The 14,837-nt window shown below is 52.3% G+C and overlaps 1 protein-coding gene across 5 annotated transcripts in view; it reads right to left on the reverse strand.

The window, feature by feature from the left end:
- Positions 1-13,671, reverse strand: part of LZTS1 (leucine zipper tumor suppressor 1) — a 48,363-nt gene extending 34,692 nt beyond the window's left edge. For 3 of the 5 annotated variants that reach the window (XM_019744663.3, XM_088792459.1, XM_088792460.1), the window contains exon 1: positions 13,468-13,671. The gene's annotated coding sequence lies outside the window, so the exon portion shown is untranslated. Of the gene's footprint in view, positions 1-11,927; positions 11,952-13,349 lie in introns of those variants that run through there. The other 2 variants (XM_074338277.2, XM_074338278.2) reach the window with 2 other exon arrangements.
- Positions 13,672-14,837: the final 1,166 nt, after the last annotated feature.

Consider the following 14,837-nt stretch of genomic DNA (forward strand, 5'->3'; position numbering starts at 1 on the left):
GTGTGTGTCCCCCTCCCCACCCCCAATTCCTAAGTTGAAGCCCCAACCATGAGGTCATGAGGGTGGAGCCCCGTGAAGGGATTAGTGCCCTTAGAAGAAGTGGAAGAGACTAGAACCCTCTTTTTCCACCATGAGGACACAGCAAGAAGGCGGTCATCTGCAAATCCGGAAGTGGACTTTCCTCCGACACCAGATCCGCCAGCACCTTGAGCTGAGACTTCCCAGCCCCCAGGATTGTGAGAAATGAATGTTGATTGTTTAAGCCACCTCAACTGTGCCACACAGCCCAGCCCCTCCTTCACCCCCTGCCCCCCCCGCTCTCTGCTCACCCACACTCTTGGGCCCCTGCTGTAGGCTCTCCAAGCTTCTACCTCCTTCTGTAGAGTGGCACTAACTACCTACCTTATAGGGCTTCTGTATGTATTGAGTAAATTTTACCTGTAAAGGCGCTAGCATATAATTAAGAGCTTACCAAATGGCAGCTAGTTTTTTTGTTCTGTTTTGTTTTGGATTTGGTGGCTCAAGACATTGCTAGGTTCTAAGGCTAGGCTCAAACTCCTGATATATTTTTCTCCAACTTTGCAGGTCCCTGGGCTCTGTTTCTTTTCTCGCATTGGCTAAAGAACTGGGGACATTTCCATTGGGGGCCTCGAGAGATTCGATTTTTAAAAAATGAGTCATCATCTGTCAATTGTTTGTAAGAATTGCTCTTAAAGTGCCTAGAAATCACTGATCAGACCAATGGATAGTCATCCCCCTGAGGACACCTGGTGTCCCATGGAGCCTGCCAGGCAGAAGAACCTGGGACACTCAAGGAAAGAGCAGACAGCCAGAAGCATGGCCACGCAGGAGAGAGCAGTCCCAGCCTCTCGCCTGGTGGCACAGAGGGTTAGAGGCTGGGGCATGTTTAGCTAGAGCCAGCTCCTGTCCCCTGCACATGCGCCGAGTTGCAGGTGGGGAATAGCAGCTCAGCCCAGGCTCTCCTCGCAGGCATTTCTGTGCATCTCTGGTTTCCTTGTGGGCTGTAGCACTGACCCTGGCCTCCCCTGTCTCTTGCCTCCACTGTCCAGCCCACATTTTTCACCACTGCCTCCTTGAGGAGAATTTAAGAGGAGCACGTGTGTGTGTGTGTGTGTGTGTGTGTGTGTGTGTGTGTGTGTGTGGTGGGGGGAGGGGTGGGTCCTTTCACCTGAGTCCAGCGAGAGGCAAGGAGAGGACAGGGTGGGGGGGCTCCAGGGTCTCATCTGAGCTCAGGGGCTTGGGCGGGAAAAGAGACCTGGTACACACTGGGTTTTCTGGCAAGAGAAACCACCACAGTCACCAACCACTTTCGGAAGCCAGACTACCTTCTGTGGACGCCTCTCTGTAACTTAATGTGGAAACATATTTGCCTGCGAAGATTCAGACCCTACAAGGCCTTTGTGGTCCTCAGGAGAAGCAGCGATCCCTGGGGTCCCCCTGCCACTGTGCCCCTGCAGACTGGCGCCCTGGCTGCCTCAGAAGCGCTGTGTAGGCAGCACAGGTCTGGGCAAGGCAGGGAGGCCGTGCTTCCATGAGACTGGATCCACAATTGGCTGCTCCTGGAAATCCCTACCTGCTTCCCTGTTCCTGTCCCTCAGCCACTGGTGTAAAAGAAAGGTCTGTGTGTGGGGGTGGGGGGGGAGGGAGAGGGGCTCTGAGTCTGTGCTGCCATCTCTTCAACCTGTCTCCCTGTCCTGGGACGAACCCCCCAAGGGACCTGCTCGGTGGAAACATCTTAAGCAAGAACCTCAATAGACACCATTAATTTTGACCCTTGGCAGGCGTCACTACAGCCACTGTATGTCCACGCGAGTGAGGCCCAATTCCAGACTGCCTTGTGCTCCTCGCTCCACAGCTCTGTCAGCTTCTCAACCCATGGAGCGTAGTCAAGAGGGAGATTCACAGCTGCTGTCCCAGGGCCTGTGCCTCGGGCAGTCCTTTGAGCTCTCAGTCCTGAAGGCGAGGTTCTGCCTGATTTAAAAAGGGGCAGGGGAGGGAGAGGGGGTGCAGAGACTGCCCAAGGCAAGTCCCATGGCATCTTTTCTCCTGAGCAGCCCTTTGAGATCTCTTCAAGCTCTCCTAGTTCTAGAACAGAGGCCCCTGCAACTGGGTGCCAGCCAGTCCTAAAAGCTGTGAGAGCCCCACGCTGGTGGAGGTACTGTCTTTTCAGATTTTAGGTACCAACATGCTCAGACCGAAAATCGCTGGACTCTGAAGACGTGGGATCAGAGACCTAACAGCTGTGTGCTGCACGCCGTGGAGGAAATCACCTCAACTGTGGGCCTCACCATTAAAGTGGAAAGTTTCCTCCACTTAAAAAAGAAAAGAACACAGAGGAATAGGAGAAGGCAGGTGGAAGGAACGTTCCACGCCAGCCTGCTTGTTTCACACGGGGAATGTGTGTTAAAACAAGAACAGCTTCTCCTTGGTCCACCCAGGCTCCTGCCTCTGTCTAGTTTAATGCCAGTTAGGTGGAATAATTGTTCTCTAATTTTCCAAGGCAGAATTAGAATTCAGTCATTTGCATTCTCCTGTGTGATGTAGCCAGACCTGGGCTCTCACATCTGGGCATCCCCCCGTAAACCGAATGCACAGAAATGTTTCATTTTATTTGTTTTTCTTTCTCCCCTTTTCCTGACCTTATGTGCTACGTAATCCAGAAAATGATCCAGATGGGAAAGACATTGGCTTTGAAGCAAGAGGCAGGAGGAAGGAGGAAAGGGGCTCAGCGTACACCCCTTCTAGCCAGCCCTTCACCCTGGGGAGAAATCGTACCGCCTCGTTCTGTTCCACACAAGCCCTCGAGATGGTGTTGCGGGGTCCTTCCTGGGGCAGAGGGAACACCCAGCTGACCCTGGGCCTCTGAGCCTGCCCCTCTCACCTCTCTCCTTCACACATGTGGCGTAAGCCCAACTGACAGATCCACTTTCAGCGCTGAGTCTCGACCTCAGGACATTCCATGATGTCACACTTACTGTTCTACATAATTTCATAAGTCAATTTTAAGTTCGTCAGCTTGACAGTGTGGCTGGAGATGCAGAGAGACAAAGATGGAGTGGTTCCCTCCCATATTGTTTTCCCTTTGCAGAGTAAGCAGATAAGAAGGCAGTTGTCACAGCCAGTACTGCTTGACTCCAAAATTGTCCCTCCCTGTCCCCTTGGATGTGTGTCTGGACCACAGGCTCATGATCCTCCCTCACAGACAACTCACTCTTATGCCCAGTCTCCTTCGATTGGAGCTGACGGGAAGCGGCTGAGACTAACACAAAGCGAGCTCCTACTATGTTTCTTGCACTTTTACTTACACTGGCTCTTGGAATTTTCTTAAAAATTCTATATGGGACCCAATATAATTTACAGATCAGAAAACGGAGGCTCAGAGAGGCTAAGTGACTTGCCCAATGTCACACAGCGATTAGTAGCATAGCTGGGATCCAAACACTGGTTTCTCTGATTCCCAAAATGATGTTCTACTGTCCATGTCCAAACTTGCACACAGGATTGACAAACATGAAAAAGCCCATGCCTCACCTTTAGGACTCGCCTGCTCTCTCTGCCAGGGCTGTAGGTTGCCAACCAGGTGAGGATCAGCTTCCCTGGGAGAGTAAGGGAGCATGGCGGGGACATAAGTATTTCCGGAGGAAAGCCCGGTCTCCAGGCGTCACCTCACTGGAGACTTCACAGGACACTATGCCTGCCTTGCCCTCCCTTGGCTAGCCGGCTTTTCAGCAGGCAAGAGGGAAGCTCTTGAGCAGGCACCAGGCTGAGGAGCCTTCCAGAGGAAGGTGGGGAATGGTGTTCTGAGAGCTTCATGGCTGTGGGCAGGGGTTCCCGGGCACCCTGTTCTTCTGAGAGTGAAGGAGGTCCCTGCTTGATGAGACCTGCCTCCTGTCTGGGAATCTTTCCCGACTCCCAGTAGCATCAATGCCCTGGGCAGTTAGCACGGTTGACTGACATTTGCAACCTTTGCGTTTTGTTTGGACTTGGTTTAAACCTAGCACGTAGGAGACTGAGGCAGAGCACTTGTTTTTCATTTTTGAAAGGCGCCCACTGGTAGCAACTGCGATTGACATGTAAATCTTCACTGTCACATTAGCTGGGAATTTCTCCGAACCCTCAGAGCAAAGGAAAAGGCAGAGGAAGGAGGAAAAGGAAATGCCTGAAGCACCCAGAGAAACAAAAAAGAAGACAGGAGGCCCAGAGGCCAGGGTGATCAGCTGTCATTGCCACCCCGGACAGCCCCTTGACCTGGATGGGGAGAAATCCAGAGAGACTGACACCACCCGCTGGGGCACACCTGCTGAGCGCTCAGGTTGGAGGCTCTGCTGAATCCCACTGGCCCTGCAATTAACAGCGGGGCGAGGAAAAGGTTCTGAGCTGGGAGCACGGTCCCTGGTTCTGCCACTAAGCAGCTGAGGGACCCTGGGCAAGGCCCTCCCCAGTCTAGCCTCTGTGTCCTCATCTGTTTTTTTTTTTTTTTTTTTTTTTTTTTTTTTTTTTAAGTATGCTGTGATTCCTTCCAGGTCCAAAGCAGTCCAAAGTAAGGTGTTAGTCATGTCTCCTGTTACAAATAAGTCCTCGACACAGCACGTTAACCCCTGACCTTTGATCTTGGACTAGGAACTCCCCTCTCTCTGAAGCCTACGCTCCCCCACATTTCCAGACCAGCACGAGAGCTCTGGGAACACATGCCATCAACTAGGAGACAGGGAGGAAGATAGAAAGGCATTCTAATACATAATGTCATTTCTAGAAAGAAGGTTCTCCATCCTCACGTCTATTCCATACTCCATTGCTAGAGGAACCTCCTAAAAGCCAAGTCAGCTACGAGCTGGTCCCTTCCCATTACTGCACTGGTTCTCCACCGCCCGTCAAATGACATGCGGACTCTGCACTGGGTAAGAGGGGTGCTCCTTACTCTGACTCGCCTTTGTTCCCCGGCCACTTATTGTCCTGGACCTTTGCCGCCCCCTCCCTCCATCTTTTAAAATCACACCCAACCCACGGGGCCCTTTTCAAATTCTACGTCTTCCATGAAGACTTTTTAGACCTGAACTGCTTTGTGTAGTGATTTTTTAAAAGGTGTATCTGTCACCTCCCCCAATTCTAGGCCGGTGACACCTTGTGGCAGGCAGAGCGCTTGACATGAACCCAGCCTTCGATGACTTTAAAGGAATGGAACTAAAATAGAAAGAACTGTTTCCCTGGGGTCCAGAACAGCAGTTCTTGGAGGTGACTAGAAGTAGAGAAAAGACAATGGGGGGAGAAGGTGTTTTTTCGGGCGGTGGGGTGGGGCGGGAAGCAGATAGAATGGTATTTAAGGATCCCTTCAACCCTGAGATTTTGTGTTTCTATGCAGAGTCCTGGTCATTCCTTTAACGCAGGTTCGTTAGTTTCCTGATAAATCTTGGGACCCTGGACTTGGCGGTCCTGTTGTAGCACAGAAGTAACTCCATCGTCAAGAGAAGATTTCTAATTCAACAGATGGTTGAGGTCTTAGTAGGAAGCCTGGGGAAGCTGAAAGCCTGGTGCTCCAGTCGTCCTGGTGCATGAGGAAATGTCGCGTCAGGAAAAGCCTAGCATCCTGCCCCCAGCTGCCCCCCTCCCCCCAGCTTGTGCAGAGCCTTTGGGCAGGGGCAGCTGCTGGCCCAGCCAGGGAGGAGGCAGGCAGCTGGAAGTCCTCCTGGCCGTCAGCGGAGCTCCCTTTACAGTGCAGGTGGAGGCTGGGGGCTGCCTGGGCTCTCGTGTTCCCCACCTGCCTGCAGTGCGGTTTGTCTGCTGGCGCCACTGAGGCGTTGGGGCTGGGGGAATTTGATCAGCAAGGCGGGGGAGGCTGTCTCCCCAAGATAGGAGCCCAGTCTAATCCTTCCCACCTCCTGGGGCCCTGCTGAGATGCCCTTCCCCAGAGGGAAGAGCAGAAGGGAGCAGAAACTGCAGAGTCTGAAGATTGCAATAAATAAGGGAGGGTCGTGAGGGCTTTAAGTGTCCTTTTGAAACCCTGACCTCACTGCTGAGGTGGTAGGACAGACTGCACAGCGTCCTTGAGGCACTCAGACAGGCTGCCTCTTAGTGACGGGCAGAAGGTCAAGAGCAGCCCCAGGGCTCACTCCCCAGACTTCTGACCCTTGACATTCTGAGCATGGTTCCCCAGTGTCCCTGCCTGCCTAGCTGTGAGGCAGCTTTTGTTCTCAGGGTTTCCCATTATCTTACTGGAGAAGAGGGTGGGAGGGAAGAAACTGGGTTGGGGGCTCAGCAAGTTCCAGCTTGGGTGGTTGCTGTGTTCCCCTTCCATCCTCTCCCTGGGAGACCAAACAAATATTATCAGTGACTCAGGGAACCTCCTGTCAAGGTCAGTCTGCTCTGACTGACACTGTCTCTGCGGTCTGACAGGAGAACCACTGTTCTCCACCTCCTGCCAGCCCCAGTGCAATGTTGGCACGGCATGAGCCCTCTGGGAGACCCCCATCCGTGGGCTGGAGAGCTTGTGGATGGAGCCGCTGAGCCTGGACAGGCCTCTAAGCAGCTGCTTCCCTTGCTGGTCTGTCCTGTGCTGTGCCCATTTGCCTCTGAAGCGTCCCTACAGAGATGGGAGGCCAAGCCTGGAAGCTCCCTCGTTGTTCCTTCTCCTCCGGGCTGCCTGGGTTCCTGGACCCGGGGGCCCTTGGGTGGCACAGGGAGATCTGAAGTAGCTGGGTAGGAAGGGCCACCGCAGGCCTCACCAACATCAGTCTCAGGCATTTGGGGCTCAGCCCTGTGTCCAGGGCCTGGGGCTATGCACCTGAGGCATGACATACTTTCTCTTTCAAGGGGTTTATAGTCTAAGCAGGGAGGAAGGAGAGAGATGAGAATGAAATACTGATTCATGGGATCAGATGCACCCTGGGCGTGACAGCATCTACTGCAGAATTTAAGTAGCAGATGGAGGGTCGGGTCTTTCTCTTCCCACAGCTGATGGCCTCACCTCTGTCCAGACCAGGCAGGTGTAGCCCCTCAGTTGTGAGTGTACCCCTCTCACCCTAGAACGCCTGTCTCTCCTCCTGCTGAGCCAGGAGCCACTCATCTGTCGCCCACTGCCCCACCATCCAGGGTTACTGGGGTCACCGGGGAAAGGTACTGGCAAACCCAAGCTTTGTTCCCCTACCTCCGTTTCTTTCTCTTAGCTCCTTCCCTCTGTCTTTTCCTCGCTTGCCTATACTCAACTCTCTCTCTTTTCTGCAGGAATATAATGTTCGGCTGCTTTACACCCACTCTCTGAATGCTGCCAGTGAATAATGACTAAGGTGGTGGGTGGAAGTACAGCAAGTTGAGACCAATTTAGCAGTCCGGGGTGCCAGGAGGAGGCTGACTGAGCAGCAAACGGCTTTGCCACAGCAAGGAGCGTGCAGGTGCCCCCAAACCAGCAGGCCAGTGAGCCACGTGCACAGCCCTACCCCGGGGCCCGGCAGGCACTGCCTCAGCCACCCTGCAGTCTATGCATGAGGCTGGAGTCATACACGGGGCACGTAGGGTTTGTCCTTAGACACCAGTGGATTTTCAGAGTGATGCCCACTCCCCCCGGATCTCGGCTCCACTTTTGACATCCTTGAGGGGCTGTGTCCTTAGCTACACCCTGGGCTCAGAGTTTCACTTAGACTGCTCCCTCTTCTTCTGGGGGATGCTGCGGTCTGGGGACATCTGCAGCTCTGAAGGGAGACTGCTCTGGGCATGGCAGATATGGAGGTTCTGGGGAGCTTGGGGGGGGCTGCCCGAGCACACTTCAGATCATGCCACAGAGAGGCCAACGCGGGGAGACCCAGGTGTGGGTCTTCCAGCTCCTGCCATGGAGAATCTGAGGATTCCTCTCATGGGAAGTGACTGTGAGGAGAACATGTCTCAGAGAGAGAGAGATGACAAGACCAGATGAATGAATGTGTGTGTGTGTGTGTGTGTGTGTGTGTGTGTGTGTGTGTCTGCTGGCAGCCGTCCTGAAGGCAGTTATCGTCTCCCACAGTGATAAACTGACATGGAAGCAAATCTATGGATGATCTGGGCAGGGCAGCTCTTTACTGCCTTTGTTCCAGGTACTGGGTGAAACCCACATCACATCTGTTCCGACACCAATTTGGCCTGTCACTTAGTAGGAAAAATCACCTCTTTGCTGGATTGATTAGAACAATTAGTGTTAGCTGGTAGTGTGTACGCGTGCGTGTGTGCACGCGCGCTCTCTGTCTTCTGCCTCTTCCATCTCCCTCACACCCACCGCACTCTCCTCCCCGTCCACACTCCGTCAGAGTCATTCCTCATCGGGAGGCAGCCGCCATGTGTGAGCAGCACCCAAGTCTGGTTTCCACGCACTGCTCATGTTACCAGGGAAGAGACTGCAAAGCCTGTTTTAGTTTGGAACTTAGCTGCCCAGAGATAAGGTTGAAACACTGAAATAGATAATGGAATAAAGGTCGCTATTCCAATGAAATGTCGTTAATTCAGATTCTGTGAAGGCAAAACTTGCTATAATTTCAACCTTGTGAACTGACTAGTTGTAAAGAAAGAACCTACATAAGATAAAGTTCATTCCTTCACATAAGTCTCAAGCAGACATTCCAATATGCTAGATACTTCCTAGTTTATTGTTTATTGATTTAACATATGTGCATAACAAGTGCTTACGGATAAGGGGGGGGTGCAGAAAAAAGTGAAGAAAACTCTAAGACTCAGCATGCTTGAATTACAATACCTATGAAAGTTAACTGAGTTCTTATAATTAAAAAAAATTTCTTTTTGTTTTCTGCACATTAAACAGTTGTCAACAATTCAGTGAACCTAAATCTGTTTAACTAATGAAGTCTGATGGTTGGGTAGTTACAGCCCCAGATTGGGAGACAGGATGGCTGGGTTCCAATCCCAGCGTTCCACTTAAAATCTTAGGTGAACTCCTTTACCTCAGACAGGAGCACTTGCTTAGACAGGAGACCCTGTCCTCTAACCTGGGAATTCTCATCTGTCAAACTGTAGAAGAGATCTTCCTATAGAGTTGGTAATAATAATAATAATAATAATAATAACAACAACAACAACAACAACGTCTCTTAAAGTGTGAAGTCCTGTACAGATAAAAAAGGCTATTAAAATCATTACTACAGGAAGCCTAGGGATGGTGTTTGGCCGTCTGGTGGAAGTCTGTGTCTGACAGGAAGCAAGAGAGTGAGAGAAGCAGGATGGAGATTGCAGATACAGAGGCAGCTGTGCCAAGCGGCAGCTCACGCGAAGCCCAACTCAACCTTGCTCCACGGACACATGCCCACGCACTGCTCTAAACCCTCGGAGGAGGAGGTACAAGGCCAGTGTGCACACTCGTTTGGCCGGAGGCAGTTATAAGAAGTGAGCCCTCCCTCCCGTCATTCCTGGCTCTGTCTGGCCTGGGTGACTGGCTGAGCTGGGGAAGGAGGAGATAACAGGCTCCCTCCCCAGGGTACCCCCTGGAAGAGAAAGTCCATCTCCTCAGCTCTCAGCTTGCATCTTGCTGCTGCTGCTACATCTATTCTCACACCTTCTTGACGTTCAGTCCACGACCCCGTCCTGCCTGCTGTCCTCAAGCTCACTTCCCTCACACTGAGCAGCTGCGAGGTTCCACGGTGGTACAATCCAGTTGACACTGTACTTGACATTGATCCACGTGTGCTGGTTCCTCTTCCCAAATCTCATCACAGAGTTTAATTTCAGACCATTATCGAGCCATTAAAAAAAAAAAAAATCCCCCCTCTCCCTGGCGTCTGACATGGGTAAACAGTGAATAAATAGGGAAATGCAGAGTGTTTCAAATTTGATCTTTGAAAGGTGAATTAAAATCATCACGATTCTTGAGAAGGCATGTGGCAAACCTGATATGAGAAATAATGGGTGGTGCAAAGAGCATGGGAAGAGAGTCACCGGGTCTGTGACGGTGTGACCTTGGGCAAATCATGGCCAGATTACCTCCCCAAACATGGAAGCAATTCACTCTCCCAGCAGCAGAGTTCAATTCAGATCAGTGGTTTTCAAACTGCAGCAACACAAAGATCTAGTCAAAAGCAAACTCGAAGACCTACCGTGAAAATTGCCTAAAGATTCCCCAGGCAGTTGGACACTTCTTTGTTGGCAAAGCCCCAGAAACACCTCATCGCTGCCCTGAAACCACTGCCCCTAGTGTTCCAAGTGCGCGATTGTAAAACCCCAAGTCTAGATCACGCCTGGCATCTCCCCCTTTGTAATTGTACTTGTCCGTTGATTGAGCTGGAGATGGAGTGTGTGGATTGGCAGGATGGGTGGGGGCTAGGTTTTCCTTAGGCACCTGACCTGTCAGAGAGGCAAGAGTTGGGATGGAGAAGCCCTGTCTAGGCAGAGGCACTGAAGAGCTGGCCCAATAACAGAGGCAGGAAAGTCAGGGCAATATGTGCCCCTGCAGAAAGCCACTGTTGGGAAAAATGTTCCCTGCCAAGGGTCTCTGATAGCTCTTTGCTCTCTCATCACTCTATTAAACAAGCATTCATGAAGGGCCTATGCAGAGTAGCCAGACCCTGTCCTCTAACCTGGGAATTCACAACACAATCTCTGACTCTGAGAACGTTGTGGGCTCTTCAGGAACCAGAGGGTAAACGCGAGACACCATGGAATGACGGCAGGAGCTCAGAGGAAGGCCCATGACCCGACTAGGTGGATGGAGGTGTGGGGACAGGGCAAGGACATTTTACAGAGAAGAAACACGTATTTCTGTGCTCAGAGGTAGCAGGAGAAAGTGGAAGAGCCAGAGGCTGAGCTGAGTTCAAATCCTTGCGCCACCATTTGCTATCCCAGCTATGTTATTTATAAGTCTCCTCCCCCATCACCGTACATACCCTGCAGGGCTGCGCTGAGAATTACATGAGATCATGAAGAAAGAGTACTGGGCACACAGTGTACGTAGTGGATGGGGTTAGATGTTGTGAACTACCGTGTTTCCCCGAAAATAAGACCTACCCCGAAAATAAGCCCCAGTTAAGATCTCAGCCAGATGGACACTGTTAGTACGTTATGACGATGTTCCAGAAGAAGATGACATGACAGTATTTGAATAAATGTAGATTGTTGTACATGAAAAAAATAAGACATCCCCTGAAAATAAGCCCTAATGGAGCAAAAATTAATATAAGACCCAGTCTTATTTTCAGGGAAAGATGGTATTACCCATTACGCTTGTCTGTAAGCTGCTTAATGACAGGTTTGCCATCATTACCTTATTCATCTCTGAAGCCTCGCTGCCTGGCCCAGAGCCTTGCATTTTGTAGGCACCCAATGAATATTTATTAAATGAATGTTGAGTGAAGTGCAAAGGCATATAAATAAGTTTTGGGGATTAGAAAGGCATTTTTTTTATGGCTGGTGCCCATCTACCTCTTGGCCCATACAGGCAGACACATGGCTTCTCAAAACTGCCTGGCAAATCTTCCCCTGGCACATGCCTAATGCACAGCCTCTCCCAGCACACACTACACAGAAGTGCACCTTTGATGGTGGCCACCCAGCCACACATCTACTGAGGCACACACACAGACCGGAGACCTTCTACAGACACACACATGCACAAGCTGAATGGGTGAAACAGCTTTCACCTAGTGCAGCATGCAGAGGCTGCCACAAATGTTAAATAATAACCATTTCAACCATCCCACCCTCTCTCTGGCTCGCCTGTGAGAGACACCCTTCTTTCTCCACGTGAGTTTCTTCTCACCTCAAGCAGAGTGAGCGTCCCCCACTCACATCTATCTGGCTGAGACTCTGCCTGTACTTGAACTCCAGGTTGCTAAGCCCAACTTTGCTCTCAGTGGCTGTAGACCTCAGGGAAAGCCCTGCCTCTCCAGTGCCTCAGTGTCTTAGCTGGTAAACACAGAGAGTTAACCGTACTTCATACCGACCTGGTAGTTATGTTTCGAGAACAATGGAGATGGCAAAGGAGATAACATCTGTGATGTGCAGAAAGCGCCTCAGAAGAAAGGCGCTGGATAAATATAAGGTGCAGACACCACGCCTGATGAGCATGTATGCCTCAGCCCACAGACTTCCACCCACAGACTCGGCTCTTCCCACCCTGAGCACGAACACCCTTCCCCCAGGAACACTGTCTCTGACACCCATTTTCATGTGCACACATATACATACATACTTCCCAACACCTGTATTTCCCCCAGCATGCCCACAGAAAATTGGTTTTTGAATTTCAAGGAAGCTCAGGTTACACTCTCTTGCTCCCACCCACAAACTCTTCTCAAGGGTCTCTCAAGAACTGCCAAGCAGACAGCTCATCTGTCTGTGGCTGGGCTCCTCAGCTCCCACGATGATAATTAGGCCGTGCTTCCCGCAGAGCAGGAGACCCTTATCTGGCACAGCTCCTGACAAGAGTTCTCCAGAACTCGGTGCCTCCTCACTTGTTTGCCAGGACCCAAGGCCAGAGCAGAGGGGCTGATGGCAGCAGGACTGTGTGGACGGAATGGAAGAGGAAGGATCCATGAACTTCAGATGGTCAGAACCCTAGGCACTCCTTGTTCCTGAGAAACTGAGGGCTCTGAAGCTAACAAGTCTGGGGCACTTTCCTAGGCCTGACACACTAGTGCGCCAGCAGAATACGCCTTTGCTCCACAGTTCAATCCTTTCCACTTGCAGCAGGAAAGAGAAAGATCACCTGGCCCTTGATGTTTCTGTGCCTTAAGCATGTGGAAGGATGTATGTGTGGAAGTAGTGGGGGGCTGGTTGTTCCTGGTGGGGGAGAGAAAGAGGTGAATGTGGTGTGTGTGGAGGTGGGAGTGTGAGTGTGCATGTGTGTGTGCGCGTGTTACTTTGGCTGAATTGTATGTCCAGGACTGATTCTGGTGACCTGCAGCTTCAGGGGGCCACTTTAATTCCGGGGTTCATCACCCCCCCATTCATTTCAGCCCATGTGACATACTCCTTCAGTGAATCATTCCAAACCTCTAACTGCATCAGTGTCCCTGCTATCAGTGGGGACACAGCACGTCTCCAAAGTTCCAGACCGCCAAGCTCAGAGGCCGGCTGCAGCTGTCAAACCCACTGACGGGGGCCAGGGCCCCTCCAGCCTCATGTACACCTCAGGCTTCCTCATCTCTGACACCAGTGTCACCCAACACTTATGTCCATCAAGATCAGATTCGGGGCTGGGAGTACATAAACCCCATCTACAGGAGATGGAAACAAAAAGACAGAAGGACAGACGTCCATTCGGTGGACCACCCAGCAGCACCCAACCTGGCAGAGGGGAGACCCTGACAGTTACCTGCAGAGACAAAGACACCTAGACAGACCTGGCACAGACAAAGACTTACAGACGCGCGCGGACGCGCTGCACGCCGCGGGGAGCGCGGTGTCCCCGGACCCTGGACGCCTTCCGTGGCAGCAGACCCTTTTGGGAGTGAGCGAGACCACTCATCCACCGCACCTTACCTGCCCCCTGCGCCTCGGGCTGACTTGAGAATTATTTTTCAGTGTGTTTTGCAATGTATTCTCGTCTCTCTTTTCCCAGAGCTGACGGGTGGCTTTGGCTCGCCGGATGAGGCGAGCAGAGAAACTTTCGGCTGCTCCGCCCGCGCGCTGCCCGCCGCCCGCCCGCTCCCGGCGCGCCGGCCTCTGTGCGGGGTCCCAGAGCCGCGGGCGGGCGGGCGGGCGGGGCTGTGGGCAGGCGGGGCGGGGCCAGAGCCGCTCATTGGTGGGGACAGGGCGGGGCGGAGCCGCAGGCGGGGCGGGGTGGGGCTGGAGCCGGCGCCGTTCATTGGCCAGGGTGGGGCAGAGCGCGGGCGGGCGGGGCGGGGCTGGGCCTCTCATTGGCTGGGAGGGAGAGGGGCGGAGCCTAGGGAGGGCGAGGCGGGACGTGGTTGGCGCCGGCACCGCTCATTGGCCGAGGCGCGGCCGGCAGCCTCGCCCTCACCGCTCGGCGGCCTTTGTTTCTAGCTGACAGCTGGAGCTGCTCGCGATCTCCCTTCTCTGCGCCCGCTATGGGCGCTGGGTCTCGGGACTCCCATCTCTCTGCTCTCACTTCCAGCAAACCCCGCCGGGCGACCCGACCTGCTGTCTTTCTCTCCTTCCTCTCTTCCTTTCTCCGACTGTTCCCATCTTGCTCTTAGCCCCTCCTTTCCCCCCTTTTATTACCTGCATTCCATTCTCACTCCTTCAGGTTTCCTTTATCCATTCCTTCTTTTTCTCCTTTTCTCCGTATTTCCTCCTTCTTTTATCATCCCTTCTTTTAATCCGCCAGTTTCCTTTTCCCAGTAACGTTTCTGCACTCCAAGCCCCAAACCCCGCAAAAAGGCTGGATTTCTAGGTCCAAAGACCTGATTAACAGCCTATAAGGTGCATTACTTCACCATGTCAGGATTACAGACCAGAACCCAGGAAACTGTCCCTCCCATTCCCAAGACATTTCAAAGGCAAACTTTTTCAGCATCCTCCCTCCCAGGGACTAAGTTTCAGGGAAAAGCTGGGGCCTGTTTCAAGTTTACAGCTATTAGTCTCACCCAGTACCTTTCTAACACTATCATTTTCTCTACCACACTCATTTTCAACCTCTAGAAATTGAGCTATGAGTAAAACCAAGCTTACAAGCTTTGGTGGGACAGTTAAATGGGGTGCCCGGTGTTGCATGGGGTTCTGGTCTGGAGGTGCACTGAGGCTAATCCTCTAAAACCCATGCATGACTCTGCCCAGGGAGCATCAGCCTCAGCCAAAAGAGGTGTGTGTGTGTGTGTGTGTGTGTGTGTGTGTGTGTGTGTGTGTGTGTGTGTAGGGGGGAAGACTGAGGTGGCTGACCTCTGACTATA

This window comes from Rhinolophus sinicus, chromosome 15, assembly GCF_057876585.1.
Source record: "Rhinolophus sinicus isolate RSI-liver-muscle chromosome 15, RSI-T2T, whole genome shotgun sequence".
In the NCBI taxonomy this organism is placed as follows: Eukaryota; Metazoa; Chordata; class Mammalia; order Chiroptera; family Rhinolophidae; genus Rhinolophus; species Rhinolophus sinicus.